Below are 13,968 nucleotides of genomic sequence, written 5' to 3'. Positions count from 1 at the left end.
CACAGTGGGTGAGACTAGGCAGCCCATGGCACACCCATGTTTCTGCCTGTAGCACTCCCTTGTATGTGAAATAGGTGGAATGAAGTACAGAACAAAAGTGCTCTGGATGTGGTGTTTAGAGCTGACTATCATCGGTTTGAGGATCGAAGCCAGAAACTTGGTGATAGTGCTTTGAGAGAGTAGAAAAGCGTTATATAAGAACCAGTCCATTTACCATTTACCAAGTTGTTCATATAGACAATTGGTATACGCTGTTTATGTATCTTTGGTAAACCACACAGACTTGATGTAGATTCCCCTGTGCTATGAGGTCCGGTCAGTAGCAATGTGTTGCTCTAACTGCTTCACACAACCTAACATCCTCTTCCTGTAACCACTTCCTGGGTCTCGTTTCAGGGGCTCATAAGTATTTTTATCACTAAGCAGTAACAAAATTTTCTCATGATATTTGTGAAGCCTGGTAAAAACCTGAGACATTTGGTGTGTTTGTGTGGTTTCTTTATTGGTTTCCCCTGCTTACAGGTTCACCACTTCTCAGCTTTCCAGCTGGCTCCATCTCCAGGTCCCAGCATCACTGATATAGTGAAAGCATATGTGCTGAATGGCTTTCAGCTGCCCCACCAGTTTCCCTGGCACTGTCCCATAGTCTTTCTTGTTTAGCAAAGCTGTGCACCTACCCTTGTTTGGCAGAAGGATGATAGTGTTGTTGTCGTTACTAAGCGATGCGAATGCCTTCCTCTCCTCCATGCTTATTTTGGATGCACTGCTGAGACAAGCCGAAACTTTCATTTGCAGTTACTCCGCTTCATGTCTGCTGTTGTTTCAGTTGCTGTGATCAGTTCCACTAGTGGGATTTTTCTCTGCGTCACAACAAAGTTCAACCCTTTTGCAAGGATGTTTTTCTCTGCTTGGGTGAGCTGTCTGTGTGCTCCGTGTGGATTTGCGGTGAATAAGTTTTATGAAGAGTGATTTTAGTGCCACCAATTATTGCCTGAACTAAAACACTTGTGCGATAAGTGTTCTGTTGGGCTCGTATTTATTTGGGGTGGATTTGTTTCTTTTAAAGCAACGAGCATCTGGGACCGCCGAGGGAGAGCAAGCCTTCAGGTGATAGTTGCATTGCTGGCAGGTTGCACCAATAAGACTATATTGTGGTCGTTAGTGACCTTTAACATTTTGATGTTTTAGGCCTTTTGCAAACCCTTTGTGTTCTTTTAAAATAATACATTTTAACGTATCTGACTGATATTTGACCCTCTTGTCCCGTTTGTTCTGGGCTCGTTCCTGTGAGAGCTTTGGGCCTGAAAGTTTGCACGAGTAGTATAGAGGCCCTTAGCGGTTACTCAGTGGCTTTTACTCGCTACATTATTTGGCGTTGCCGACAGGATCCAGGTCATATCAGTTACGGTGTTTTGTTTTTATTTTAATGTGGCCCTGTTTATTTTAGTAAGAGTGTTAGAGGAGAGGAGGAAAAACAGTGACATCTTCTACAGAGGGGAAGCCAATGGTTGGACTGCCCGCGGGGATAATAAACCTCCTTCGTTGACCCTATGGACGATGTACAGGCCCTCTTGGAGCAGCTGCAGCAGCTAAAAGCAGCAAATGAACAGTTGAGAGACCAATTACAGGAATGTTCTCCTGTGACTGGTCCAGTGCCGGGTCCATCTACTGTGCCATCAAATATGAACCCAATAAATGATGCTACAAATGTCTGTTACGTTTATGCACCTTGGGAGCGTAAATGCCCAAGGTTTTCTGGTAAATTGTCAGTGGACTTGTTAACTGTTGACCAGTGGGTCGAAGAAGTACGTAGATGCCTGGAGATTCATCCTATGTCAGGAGCAGCACAAGTGATGTTTGTCATGGACCAGCTTGATGGCAGTGCTAAATCTGAGGTCTGCTTTCATTCGAGTACCAGTAGAGACACTCCTGACAAGATTTTTGATATTTTAGTTGAGAACTATAGCTGTACTCGGTCGCATGTAGCTGCCCAGCTACAGTTCTTCCAGCGCACCCAGCGAGAAGGGGAATCTCTGCGAGATTACTCTCATGCCCTTAAATCTTTAATGGACACTGTAATCTGTAAGACACCGGGTGGTGTTCCAAATTCTGATATATTGCTAAGGGACCAGTTTACTGAACATGTCCATGATGATATGCTGCGCAGAGAGTTGAAACAGCGGGTCCTTCAAACACCAGACATGTCCTTTCTTGCCCTATGCAGTATTGCCCTTAAGTGGGCTGATGTAGGTAGGCAGGGAGGGAAAACTAGGTCCCGAGCCTATTCTTGTGATACGAGCTGTCAGGTAGTAGAGGGAGTTAATGCAGAGATGCATGCAGTCACCGCTAGGCCTAATGATGACACTCTACAGATAAGAGTGCCTTCGTAAACAACAGGTTCAGTTGGATACGCTCATGAAGCAAGTGTCTGTCCATTTTTCACAGCCCTCTCAGACTGGACTAACCCCGACCCCTCCCGACAACTAAGCCTTTTCATTTCCAGGCAGACGGAAAGCCAATTTGCCATCGGTGTGGTAGGGCTGGTCATATTGCCAGCTTCTGTAGGGTAAAACATCCAGCTATAAAGAATAGTGGTGGGTCTCATGCTGATGCACATGTACAAAGTCAGGTTGTGGAACAAGGCCCTGTGTCTCAGCCATCGGGAAACTAGGTCCCTCTGGTGCAGAGAGCCAGGCATCAGGAACAGGGTTTACAGGCTCAGCTGAAGTTGTTATGGAAGATCCCTCTCGATTAATTGGGAATTGTCCAGTGGTGGAAATAGAAATGGGGGGTGTTATAGTTCCCTGTCTTTTGGATACTGGGTCCATGGTCACCACTATTCGAGAGAGTTTCTTTGAGAAGCACTTCAGGTTGCAGGGGGTGGGGCATTTAAAGAAATGCCAATGGTTACGCCTCAGGGCAGCTAATGGCTTGAAAATCCCCTATATAGGCTACATGGAGCTTGATGTGACTGTTTTTGGTGGCACTCTGACAAAAATGGGCGTGTTAGTGGTGGAGGACCCTCCAGATGGGAGCGTTCAGCAGCCACAGAGTGTGCCTGGCCTCTTGGGGATGAATCTCATTAGCCGTTGTTACCACCTACTCTGTGAGCAGTTTGGCCCTCGTCTGTTTGAATCTCCTGCCCTTGAAAATGCCAGTAAGACGTAGAAAGAGACACTTCACAAGTGTCAGCGCATTGAGGCTTTGAATACATCCGGGTATTTAGGTAAAGCAAAAGTCCACGGTCGAGCTGTTTGTGTCCCTGCTGGTTAGCTGAAATGGATACGTACTAGCAGCCCCTCTGCTGCTAACATTAACCTTCCATCAGTGCTCCTGGAGCCCATAGCGACAGGTAATCCCCTTCCAGGGGTCATCTTGGTTTCCCCGGCCCTCCTTTCTGTTGAACAAGGTGTTGTTGACATTCCTGTGGTTAATGTGGGAATTGAGGATGTTTGGTTACCACCCTGTACACAACTAGGTGAATTGCATGTGGTTGACCCTCCATCATTTGGGGACTCTGTTATTACTGAAGAGTCTGATGATCCCACGATGCAGTTAATGATGCACGAAGTGACTGTACAGGCGCATCCGCCCCTTGATTTTTCCGAGCTCTCATGGCCTAACTTGTCCAATGAACAGTCACAACAGGGAGTGCCACTTTTGCGGAAGCATTGCTCAGTTTTCAGCCATGGGGAGGGAGATTTAGGATGTACCACATTGGTGGAACATGAGATCCCTTTAATGGATGATGCCCCAGTGCCACAGCAGTATCGCCGACTCCCACCCTCTCAGTATGAACAAGTAAAAGCCCATATTAAAGATTTGTTGGATTGGGGGGTAGTGCGTCCAAGCAGTAGCCCTTATTCTTCTCCAATTGTGGTGGTTTTCAAGAAAAATTGAGAGATTAGGCTGTGTGTTGATTACCGTTTGCTTAATGGAAAGATGCTTATCCATTACCCCGTATTGAGGAGTCATTACATGCCCTGTTGGGAGCACAGTGGTTCTCTACATTGGACCTTGCAAGTGGGTATAATCAAGTACCAGTGGCCGAGAAGGACAAAGCAAAGACTGCTTTCTGTACCCCTTTTGGTCTTTTTGAAGTCAATCGAATGCCATTTGGACTCTGTAATGCCCCTAGCACCTTTCAGAGGCTAATGGAGCGGATTTTTGGGGATCAAAGTTTCCAGCCCCCTTTATTGTACCTGGATGATATTGTTGTGTTTTCATCCTCCTTTGAGCAGCATCTGGAGCGTCTTGACTTGGTCTTAACGCGGCTCAAAGAGCACAATCTAAAGTTGAAGCTGGAGAAGTGTCACTTTTTCCAGCCGGAGGTTCAATACCTCGGGCATGTGATATCTGCTTCTGGGGTGGTGACTGACCCTTCTAAGATTAGTGCAGTGGCTGAGTGGGCACGACCGACTACTTGTACAGAGCTACAGTCATTTTTGGGATTTGCCTCATACTATCGGCGTTTCGTTGAAGGTTTTGCCAAGTATGCTGCCCCGCTCCACCAGCTGGTGGGCGAGCTGGGAGGTACCAAGAAGAAACGTAGAAGTGGTGCCAGTGGGGCAATGTGTGACCTTTGGAGTGAGGAATGTGAGAATGCATTCCACACACTAAAAAGGCTGCTGGTAAGTGTCCCAGTATTGGCATATGCAGACTTTACTAAACCTTTTGTCCTTGAGATAGATGCTAGCTAGGCAGATCTAGGGGCAGTTTTATCTCAGGAGCAGGAAGGAAAGAGACGGCCAGTTGCTTTTGCTAGCCGGGGCCTGCGACCTAGTGAAAGGAATATGTCCAATTATAGCTCTAGAAAGTTGGAATTCTTGGCACTAAAATGGGCTGTCACTCAAAAATTCCGTGAATATTTGTTGGGAAATAAGTTTAATAAGTGTGTTCACGGATAACAATCCCCTTAGCTATTCGCAGACTTCTAAATTGGGAGCCGTAGAGCAGCGATGGGCCTCAGAACTAGCTGTGTTCAACTTTGAGATTAAATATAGGCCAGGTCCCAGCAATCGCAACGCTGATGCATTGTCATGGCAACTGCATCTACAGAGTCCATCTGGCCTGCTTCCAGGGTTGAAGGTTCCACAGGAAGTGCAAGATCAGACAGATGTAAGTCAACTGGGAAATGCTGTTGCCGCTACGTGTAGAGCAGGGATCGGCAACCTGAGGCTCTTAAATGGTAAATGGACTGATTCTTATATAGCGCTTTTCTACTCTCCCGGAGTACTCAAAGCGCTCTATACAACATGCCACATTCACCCAGTCACACCCATTCTCACAAGCACTATCTCTATACTGAGTGCTTTCTAACTACACTCACACACATTCATACTCCAATGGATGCATCGGAGAGCAACTTGGGGTTAGTATCTTGCCCAAGGATACTTGGCATGCAGACTGGAGGAGCCTGGGATCGAACCTCCAACCTTCCGATCAGTAGGTGACCTGCTCTACCTCCTGAGCTACAGCCACCACACCTCTTCAGTCCTTGTACTGCGGCTCTGCGTGGTTTGGGAAAATAAATTAGAAGTAATTAGCTGAAGTGTATTTTATTTATGTTGGTTCTTTTTTAACTTGTACTTCTAAATTGGAAGATTATTGTGATATTGAAATATAAAAATAAAATTATATTTTATTATTTTTTCATTGCTCAAAATACGTGTCACACTCACAGAAGCCTAAACGCTGTGCATTTATCGAGACTTTCAACCCCAGGGAGGCCAATTATGGATCTTCGGATCCACATTATGTCAGCAGGGCAAAACTCTTCCACCTGTTACAGCCTCCTTCTGAAGGTGCCTGTGTGGGCGTGTCCTTCAATCTCTTCAGCCTGAGGTGCCACCCCCCCCCCCCCCGCCCCCACATGTTACGTTCCCCTAAAAGGGGTCTAGGTGATGAGGGGGGGGGGGGGGGGGGGAGAGTAACAAAATGTGTCCGGGTCAGAAACAGGAGACAGAGGCAAAATGGTTAAATGAAAGAGTTTTATTAAAGTTCCTATTAATATTCAACTAAAAGAGACGGACAAGCCGCTATCACCATTTAAGGAAACAAACAAAACTCATGCATTGGTCAATAAAGTAAAACGTAAGTCAAAAAGAGAGAGCAGCTCCCTGTTTAACTGCATCAGTGACCTCACCCCGGTGATAGATGAGTCGTCCCCGTCATCCTCAGACTTTGCTTTCTTTACAGAAGATGTGCCGGTGAGATTAGGGAGGTGTATCAAGTATCCCTTCCACCGCCCAACAATACCCTTAGTCAGCAGTGCTCCGCTGGCACTACACACGGTGCAGGTGGAAGGCCGCTTTCCTCTCCTGAGTCAACTGACGGTTGACACGAATCTCTTTGAGGCAGTCTGAAAGTCTTTTTTCATGGCATCGCCAAACTCCTCCCACTCCCAGGTTTTTGCTTCAGCCACTGCCTGAGCCGCCTTCCACTTGCCCTGTCGGTACCTATCAGCTGCCTCAGAAGTCCCACAGGCTATCCAAGCCCGTTAAGAATCCTTCAGTCTGACGTTTCCCTTCACCTCTTGTTTGGGGGTTACCACCACAACATGCACCAACAACCTTGTGGGCATAGCTTCAGGAATGGAGGTTCTGAACATGGTCCGTTTGGACTCAGAATGCTGTCAAAGCTCAGCTGGAGGTGGGAGTTGAAGATCTCTCAGACCGGGACCTCTGCCCGGTCTTCCCAGCACACTCTCACTAGATGATACCTGATCCACCTGATCCAACTCACCACCAGGTCAGTTGACAGCTCAGCACCTCTCTTCGACCGAATGTCCAGAACATACTGCCGCAGATCCGATGATATGATTACAAAATGTATCACTGACCTGCAGCCTACAATGTAGTGCCACGTGCACTTATGGGCTCTCTTATGTTCAAACACAGTGTTTGTTATAGACAAACTGTGGTTTGCAGTGAAGTCTCTTAACAAAAAAAACCACACCCAGGTTCCGATCCAGCAGGCTGTTCCAACCAATCACACCTGTGCAGGTCTCACTTTCATTGCTCATCAGCATTGACGTCTTCCAGTAGGATGACAGAGTCCAGTGGCGGAGCATTTGATATTGTTGACCATAATGTTTTATTACAGAGATAAGAGTATGCTGTAGGTATTAAACCACTACAGCACAGTACCTGTAAGTCATGTCATATCTAACAGATTCCAATTTGTGTATGTAAATGGACACACCTCTCCACACACTAAGATTAATCTAGTTCCTAAGGGTTTTCATGCTGGGACCAATACTCTTTTCCATTATATTAGAATGCGGTCCAATATAATATTCATTCTTCTGAACTTGCACCTGGATTATGACCTAACCTGGAAAACCAACACCACTAGTCCATAGCAATGCATAGCAACAGCTCCACTTGCTGAAGGTCCTGAAAAACAACACCCTAGCCTTCTATAGATGCTCTGTTGATAGTGTACTGGTGTGCAGCTACAACTTTATAGACCCTATTAGAATGGACATCAGTTACATCACTGTATGCATGCACAAAGTGGTCGTGGAAAATTTTTTTATGAAGAAATGTATTATTTTGCAGCCAGGCTGTTTTATAAAAAAAATGGGAAGAAGTAGTTTTCAGTTTTATAGACTATCATCAGTGATGCCTTTTGAAGCAAACTGCAGGCATTTATGGTCACAAGCCATTACGTGGACTGACTGGACAGAAAAAATCATTAAAGCTTTAAGAATTCTCATCTTTGCAGTGCCCAATTATTAACAAGCAAGGACATACTTGAGCAGTTATTCAGCAGATATCTTACCACACAGCAAAACTAACTACTCTCAATTTGGAAATTCTTGAAAAAAAACTGTAATGACATGTATGATTCTACATGACAATCACAAGCTCCTGCACCAAAGACACAAATGTAACATGTAAATAACAATAAGTTGACCACAACAGCCAAAAACCAAAAGGATTACCCAAACACAGATACTATGACACAAAGATTAACAACCAGTAATCCAACCAAGTGATCTGTTATCTCCATCACACAAGTCAATTCAATTCAATTCAATTTTATTTATATAGCGCCAAATCACAACAAAAGTCACCTCAAGGCGCTTCATAGGTACAGAGAAAAGCCCAACAATCATATGACCCCCTATGAGCAGCACTTTGGCGACAGAGGGAAGGAAAAACTCCCTTTTAACAGGAAGAAACCTCCAGCAGAACCAGGCTCAGGGGGGAATCTCTTCTTATGGACTCAAACAAGTTTTGCTGAAAAACTGAATATGGAACAAGCAAAGCTTAATACTAAACAATATATATATTAGCTGTATAATACCAGTAGGCCAGCTCTAATACCAATTTGGTATGGCTTCGCGGGCCAAATGTAATTAGGCTGCGGGCCAAATTTGGCCGTGGGCCAGAGTTTGACACTTATGTTTTATATAATTAATAGTTGTTTTTCTCTTTATTTAGTTTTAACTTATCAAAGAATTTTCCAGATTTATTGCCTTGTTTAAAGCACTCCAAACACAGCCTTTGCATCAGAAATCGCGTTTTCTTGTTAATTACTTTATGTAATTCTAGTTTTAGCTTTCTCAGGTTGTTAATAATGTGTTCTTGTGGCGAGGCAAGGCAATCATTAGGCAGCTTTTAATGATTTTATTTTTTGTTCTAGTTCTATTTTTTTCTTATTTGAACAGTAAGATGTTATTTAAAGTGTTAGAAAAATACTGTTGTATCCCGAATCCAAACTGGGAGCTGTTTCTAAAAAGAAGGACCTGGAAGCTGAAGGCTCTGCCTCCCATTATATTTTTAAATATCCCAGGAATCACAAGTAAGCCTGCAGTGTGAGAGCAAGTGCTCTATTGGGGTGATATAGAGTAAGGCAAGGCAAGTTTATTTGTATAGCACAATTCAACAACAAGGTGATTCAAAGTGCTTTACAGAGACATTAGAAACAAAAACAAATAAAAAGCATGATTTCAAATTGATTAAAACAAGCAAACAAACTAACTAACTAATTAACAAACAAACAAACAAAACAGTATATAAAATCAAAACAGATAAAATCAGAACAGTAGATAAAATCAGTAGTTAAAATGTACGTTTTGAAATTTAAGCTTAAAAGTGTGGATTTGGTGTTTTATTCAAATGCAGCTGAGAACAGGTGAGTCTTCAACCTGGATTTAAATAAACTGAGTGTTTCAGCTGATCTGAGGCTTTCTGGGAGTTTGTTCCAGATATAAGGAGCATAAAAGCTGAATGCAGCTTCTCCGTGTCTGGTTCTGACTCTGGGAACTGATAAAAGACCGGATCCAGATGACCTGAGGGATCTGGAAGGTTCATACTGGGTCAGGAGGTCACTGATGTATTTTGGTCCTAAACCATTCAGAGCTTTATAGACCAGCATCAGAACTTTAAAGTCTATCCTCTGACGGACAGGCAGCCAGTGTAAAGACCTCAGAGCTGGACTGATGTGGTCACCCTATTAGAGCACTTCGCTCTCGCTCTGCAGGCCTACTTGTTGTTCCTAGAGTATTTAAAAGTAGAATGGGAGGGAGAGCCTTCAGTTTTCAGGCCCCTCTTCTGTGGAACCAGCTTCCAGTTTGGATTCAGGAGACAGACACTATCTCTACTTTTAAGATTAGGCTTAAAACTTTCCTTTTTGCTAAAGCATATAGTTAGGGCTGGACCAGGTGACCCTGAATCCTCCCTTAGTTATGCTGCAATAGATGTAGGCTGCCGGGGGATTCCCATGATGCATTGAGTTTTTCCTTTCCAGTCACCTTTCTCACTCACTATGTATTAACAGACCTCTCTGTATTGAATCGTATCTGTTATTAATCTCTGTCTCTCTTCCACAGCATGTCTTTATCCTGTCTTCCTTCTCTCACCCCAACCAATCACAGCAGATGGCCCCGCCCCTCCCTGAGCCTGGTTCTGCCGGAGGTTTCTTCCTGTTAAAAGGGAGTTTTTCCTTCCCACTGTTGCCAAAGTGCTTGCTCATAGGGGGTCATATGATTGTTGGGCTTTTCTCTGTATCTATGAAGCGCCTTGAGGCGACATTTGTTGTGATTTGGCGCTATATAAATAAAATTGAATTGAATTGAATTGAATGTGGTCCACTTGTTTGGTCTTAGTGAGGACTCGAGCAGCAGAGCTCTGAATGAGCTGTAGTTGTCTGACTGATTTTTTAGGTAGACCTGTAAAGATGCTGTTACAGTAATCAAGCCTACTAAAGATGAATGCATGGACTAGTTTTTCCAGGTCCTGTTGAGACATCAGATCTTTTATCCTTGAAATATTCTTGAGGTGATAGTAAGCTGATTTTGTTATTGTCTTAATGTGTTTTTCTAAGTTTAGGTCTGCATCCATCACTACACCCACATTTCTCTCCTGGTTTGTGGTTTTTAGGTGTATAGATTGAAGTTCTCTGGTGACCTGTAATCGTTTTTCTTTGGCTCCAAAGACTATTACCTCAGTTTTGTTTTTGTTTAGCTGGAGAAAATTGTGGCACAACCAGTCATTAATTTCCTCAATGCATTTACCAAGAGCCTGTACAGGGCCTCGGTCTCCTGGTGACATTGTGATATATATTTGTGTGTCATCTGCATAGCTATGGTAGTTTATTTTGTTGTTATTTATAATCTGTGCCAGTGGGAGCATGTAAATGTTAAACAGAAGGGGTCCCAGGATGGAACCTTGGGGAACTCCACATGTGATACTTGTCTGCTCAGATGTGAAGTTACCTGTTGATACAAAGTATTTCCTGTTTTCTAAGTATGTTTTGAACCAGTTTAGTACAGTTCCTGAAAGACCTGCCCAGTTCTCCAGTCGTTTGAGTAATATGTTGTGGTCAACTGTATCAAATGCTGCACTGAGATCCAGTAAAACTAAGACTGACATTTTTCCACTGTCTGTATTCAGACATATGTCATTAAACACTTTGGTCAGAGCGGTTTCAGTGCTGTGGTTCTGTCTAAAACCTGACTGGAAGGCATCATAGCAGTTATTCTGTTTAAGAAGTAATTGAGCTGTTGAGAAACTGCTTTTTCAATGATCTTACTTAAAAATGGGACATTTGAGATCGGCCTGTAGTTGTTCATTTGTGTCTTGTCCAGATTATCCTTTTTCACTATAGGTTTAATTACAGCAGTTTTTAGTGGTTCTGGAAACACACCTGACATTAAAGAAAAGCTGACGATCTGTAACAGGTCTGACTCTAAAGTCTTTGAGACCTTTTTGAAAAAACTTGTTGGCAGGACATCTAAACAGCAAGAGGAGGAGTTCAGTTGACCTGAGATGTCCTCCAGGTCTTTGCTGTTAATCGGGTGAAACTGTTTCATGGTGTTTAAACAGTTTTTCAGTGGACACAGTACATATTCTGGATCTGCTGTTGATGTACCAATTGCTTGTCTAATCTTTTGGATTTTGTCTGTGAAGAATTTGACGAAGTCATTGCAGGCCATGGTCGAAGTTCAGCTGCCACTGACACAGGAGGGTTTGTTAGCCTGTCAACTGTAGAAAATAAGACCCGAGCGTTATGACTGTTTTTGGTGATGATGTCAGAGAAGTAGGACCTCCTTGCACTCCTCAGTTGTAAATTATAATTGTGAAGTTTCTCTTTATAGATGTCATAATGAACCTGGAGGTTTGTTTTTCTCCATCTGCACTCAGCTTTCCTACACTCTCTTTTTTCATTTTTCACTAGTGTGGAGTTTCTCCATGGAGACTTTTTCCTTCCAGAGATAACCTTCACCTTAATGGGAGCAACAGTGTCCGTTTAACATGTTAGCATTGAAGCTATTGACGAGCTCGTTGACTGAACCTCTGGACAGGTCAGGTGTTAATGGGAAGACCTGGTTAAAGATCTCACTACTGTGTTCAGTTAGACACCGTTTTGTGATCACTGCTGTTGATATATTTGTGTGGGCTGAGATTTTACTTTCAAAGAAAACACAGTAATGATCAGACAGGCCCACATCAGACACAGTAACCTTTGAAATGCTCAGGCCCTTGGAGATCAGTAGGTCAAGAGTGTGTCCTCTATTATGTGTGGCCTCTGTTACATGCTGAGTCAGCCCAAAGTTGCCCAGAGTGTTACTCAGGTCTTTAGTCCCTTTGTCCTGAGGGTTGTCCACATGGATGTTAAAATCCCCAACAATAATTACACAGTCGAAATCAACACAGATCACAGACAGCAGTTCACTGAGGTCATTAAAAAAGTCTGTGCAGTATTTGGGAGGCCTGTAAACATTAAGAAACACAACTTTGGATGGGCCTTCAGCTCTAAAGCCACATATTCAAAAGACTGAAAACTTCCAGGAGACAGCTGCTTACATTGAAATGATTCATTAAATAAGACAGCAACCCCCCCCCCCCCTCCTCTCCTGCTCACGCTGGCCTCACTGATAAAACTGTAGTTAGGAGGGGTCGTCTCCATGACAACAGCTCCACTGTTACTTTGGTCCAACCAAGTTTCAGTTAAAAACATAAAATCAAGGCTGTGCTCAGTGATTAAATCATTAATTAAAAATGTTTTCCCAGCTAAAGATCTAACGTTTAATAAAGCCAACTTAAGTGTTTTAGAGGCATTACTTGTCCCCTCGTGTTTGGGAGCAGTCTGTGGCACACGAGGTATGTTTACTATATTTAAAGATCTTTTAGAGTGCAGCTCTCTGTGTTTTGACCAGGCCACATGTCTCCTTCTGTCACCTATAACAGAAATGTTTAAACCTTCTAGTAAACAGGGTCCCAGCTTCTCCTGGGAAAAGTCACCACTGCTATAATCCTCGCAGCCCGGACCCTCCACACATCACACATCAGACTGCGGAGACAGGGCATGAAGGTGGTAAGGAGGAACTAAGGGGGGCGAGGCTGGGCAATGTGACTTCGATTGCTCTGTTGAGGGTGGGGCTCGATGGCGAACCTTTGGCTGCTCTGGTGGGGGGTTTATGGGGGACAAAAAGGGATTAGGCCGGGGGGTAGATCTGAGCCCAGCATTGACCCGCTCCATCATCTCCTCAGTGAATTTCAGGTGTGGGGAGGAGGGAGAAAGGGAGGGGGAGGACGGTGATGGCCTGTCAGGGGTTTGGGGGACTGGGGAAGATCGTGGTCCCTGGTCCTGGTCGTTGGTGTTGTTGAGAGAGTTGGAGGCAAATAGGGACCCCTCTTCTTGCCTCTGATGTCTCTCCTTTCTGAGGCTCTTCCCGGGTGGGGGCAGATGGAGCTCCTCCTCAAGGTTTCTGCTGGGCTTTGTCTGTTCTTGCAGTACTGTTTGTTCCTCTTTATGAGATAACTCCTCGCTTATCTCAGCCTTGGCACCAAGCACAGATGGATGACGTATGGAATAAAACAAGTTGGAGGTGAACAGTTTCACCCCTGACTTGTTAAAATTAAATCCATTTACTTTAAACGGATGCCTGCATTCCCAAAAAATATTAAAGTTGTTGATAAAATGCACTGAGTGGTCAGCACATGCTGATATGAGCCATTTATTCAGTGCAAACAACCTGCATCTCCTCCTCTGACGGGTGGTACAGGTCCACTGATGAACACGGCTGCATTCAGAGAGTTTACAGTATTTAATAATCCAGTAAAGTCCCGTTTCAGAACCTCCGACTGTTGTTTGGACACATCGTTTGACCCTGTATGCAGAACAATGTTTGTCACAGTTGGATATTCATCTGCAATTTGAAGGTTGTTGACCATATCCTTAGGAAAGCAGAGTAGTATGAGGTCTTTAATATTCATACTGATATGTGCTTCTTTGACAGTGGTGCATATAATTTGTTGGATACATGAATTTTATCCAATGATAATAATTTGGCTGACTTGATAGAAATGTATGTAAATGGCTGCATGCTCTGTGATAGTGAGTTAAAAATGTGTTATCTTTGTTCTAACCTTGATTTAATCTGTTTACTCTGCTTTTCTATCCTTTTTTGTTGGTTTATACAAGCTACATTTATTCTTTGTTTGTTCGTTCGTC

General features: G+C 43.8%; 1 long non-coding RNA gene and 1 pseudogene across 1 annotated transcript in view; both read right to left on the bottom strand.

The window, feature by feature from the left end:
• LOC146520819 (uncharacterized) overlaps window positions 1-13,968 on the bottom strand; it is a 447,384-nt gene that overhangs the window by 163,483 nt on the left and 269,933 nt on the right. The gene's annotated exons all lie outside the window — the stretch shown is intronic.
• Window positions 12,723-13,954, bottom strand: LOC146520831 (uncharacterized; annotated as a pseudogene).

Source organism: Neolamprologus multifasciatus, chromosome 4 (assembly GCF_963576455.1).
Source record: "Neolamprologus multifasciatus chromosome 4, fNeoMul1.2, whole genome shotgun sequence".
Lineage (NCBI taxonomy): Eukaryota > Metazoa > Chordata > Actinopteri > Cichliformes > Cichlidae > Neolamprologus > Neolamprologus multifasciatus.
The sequence above is the reverse complement of the archived record's forward strand: the minus strand, read 5'-3'. Positions and strand labels throughout refer to the sequence as shown.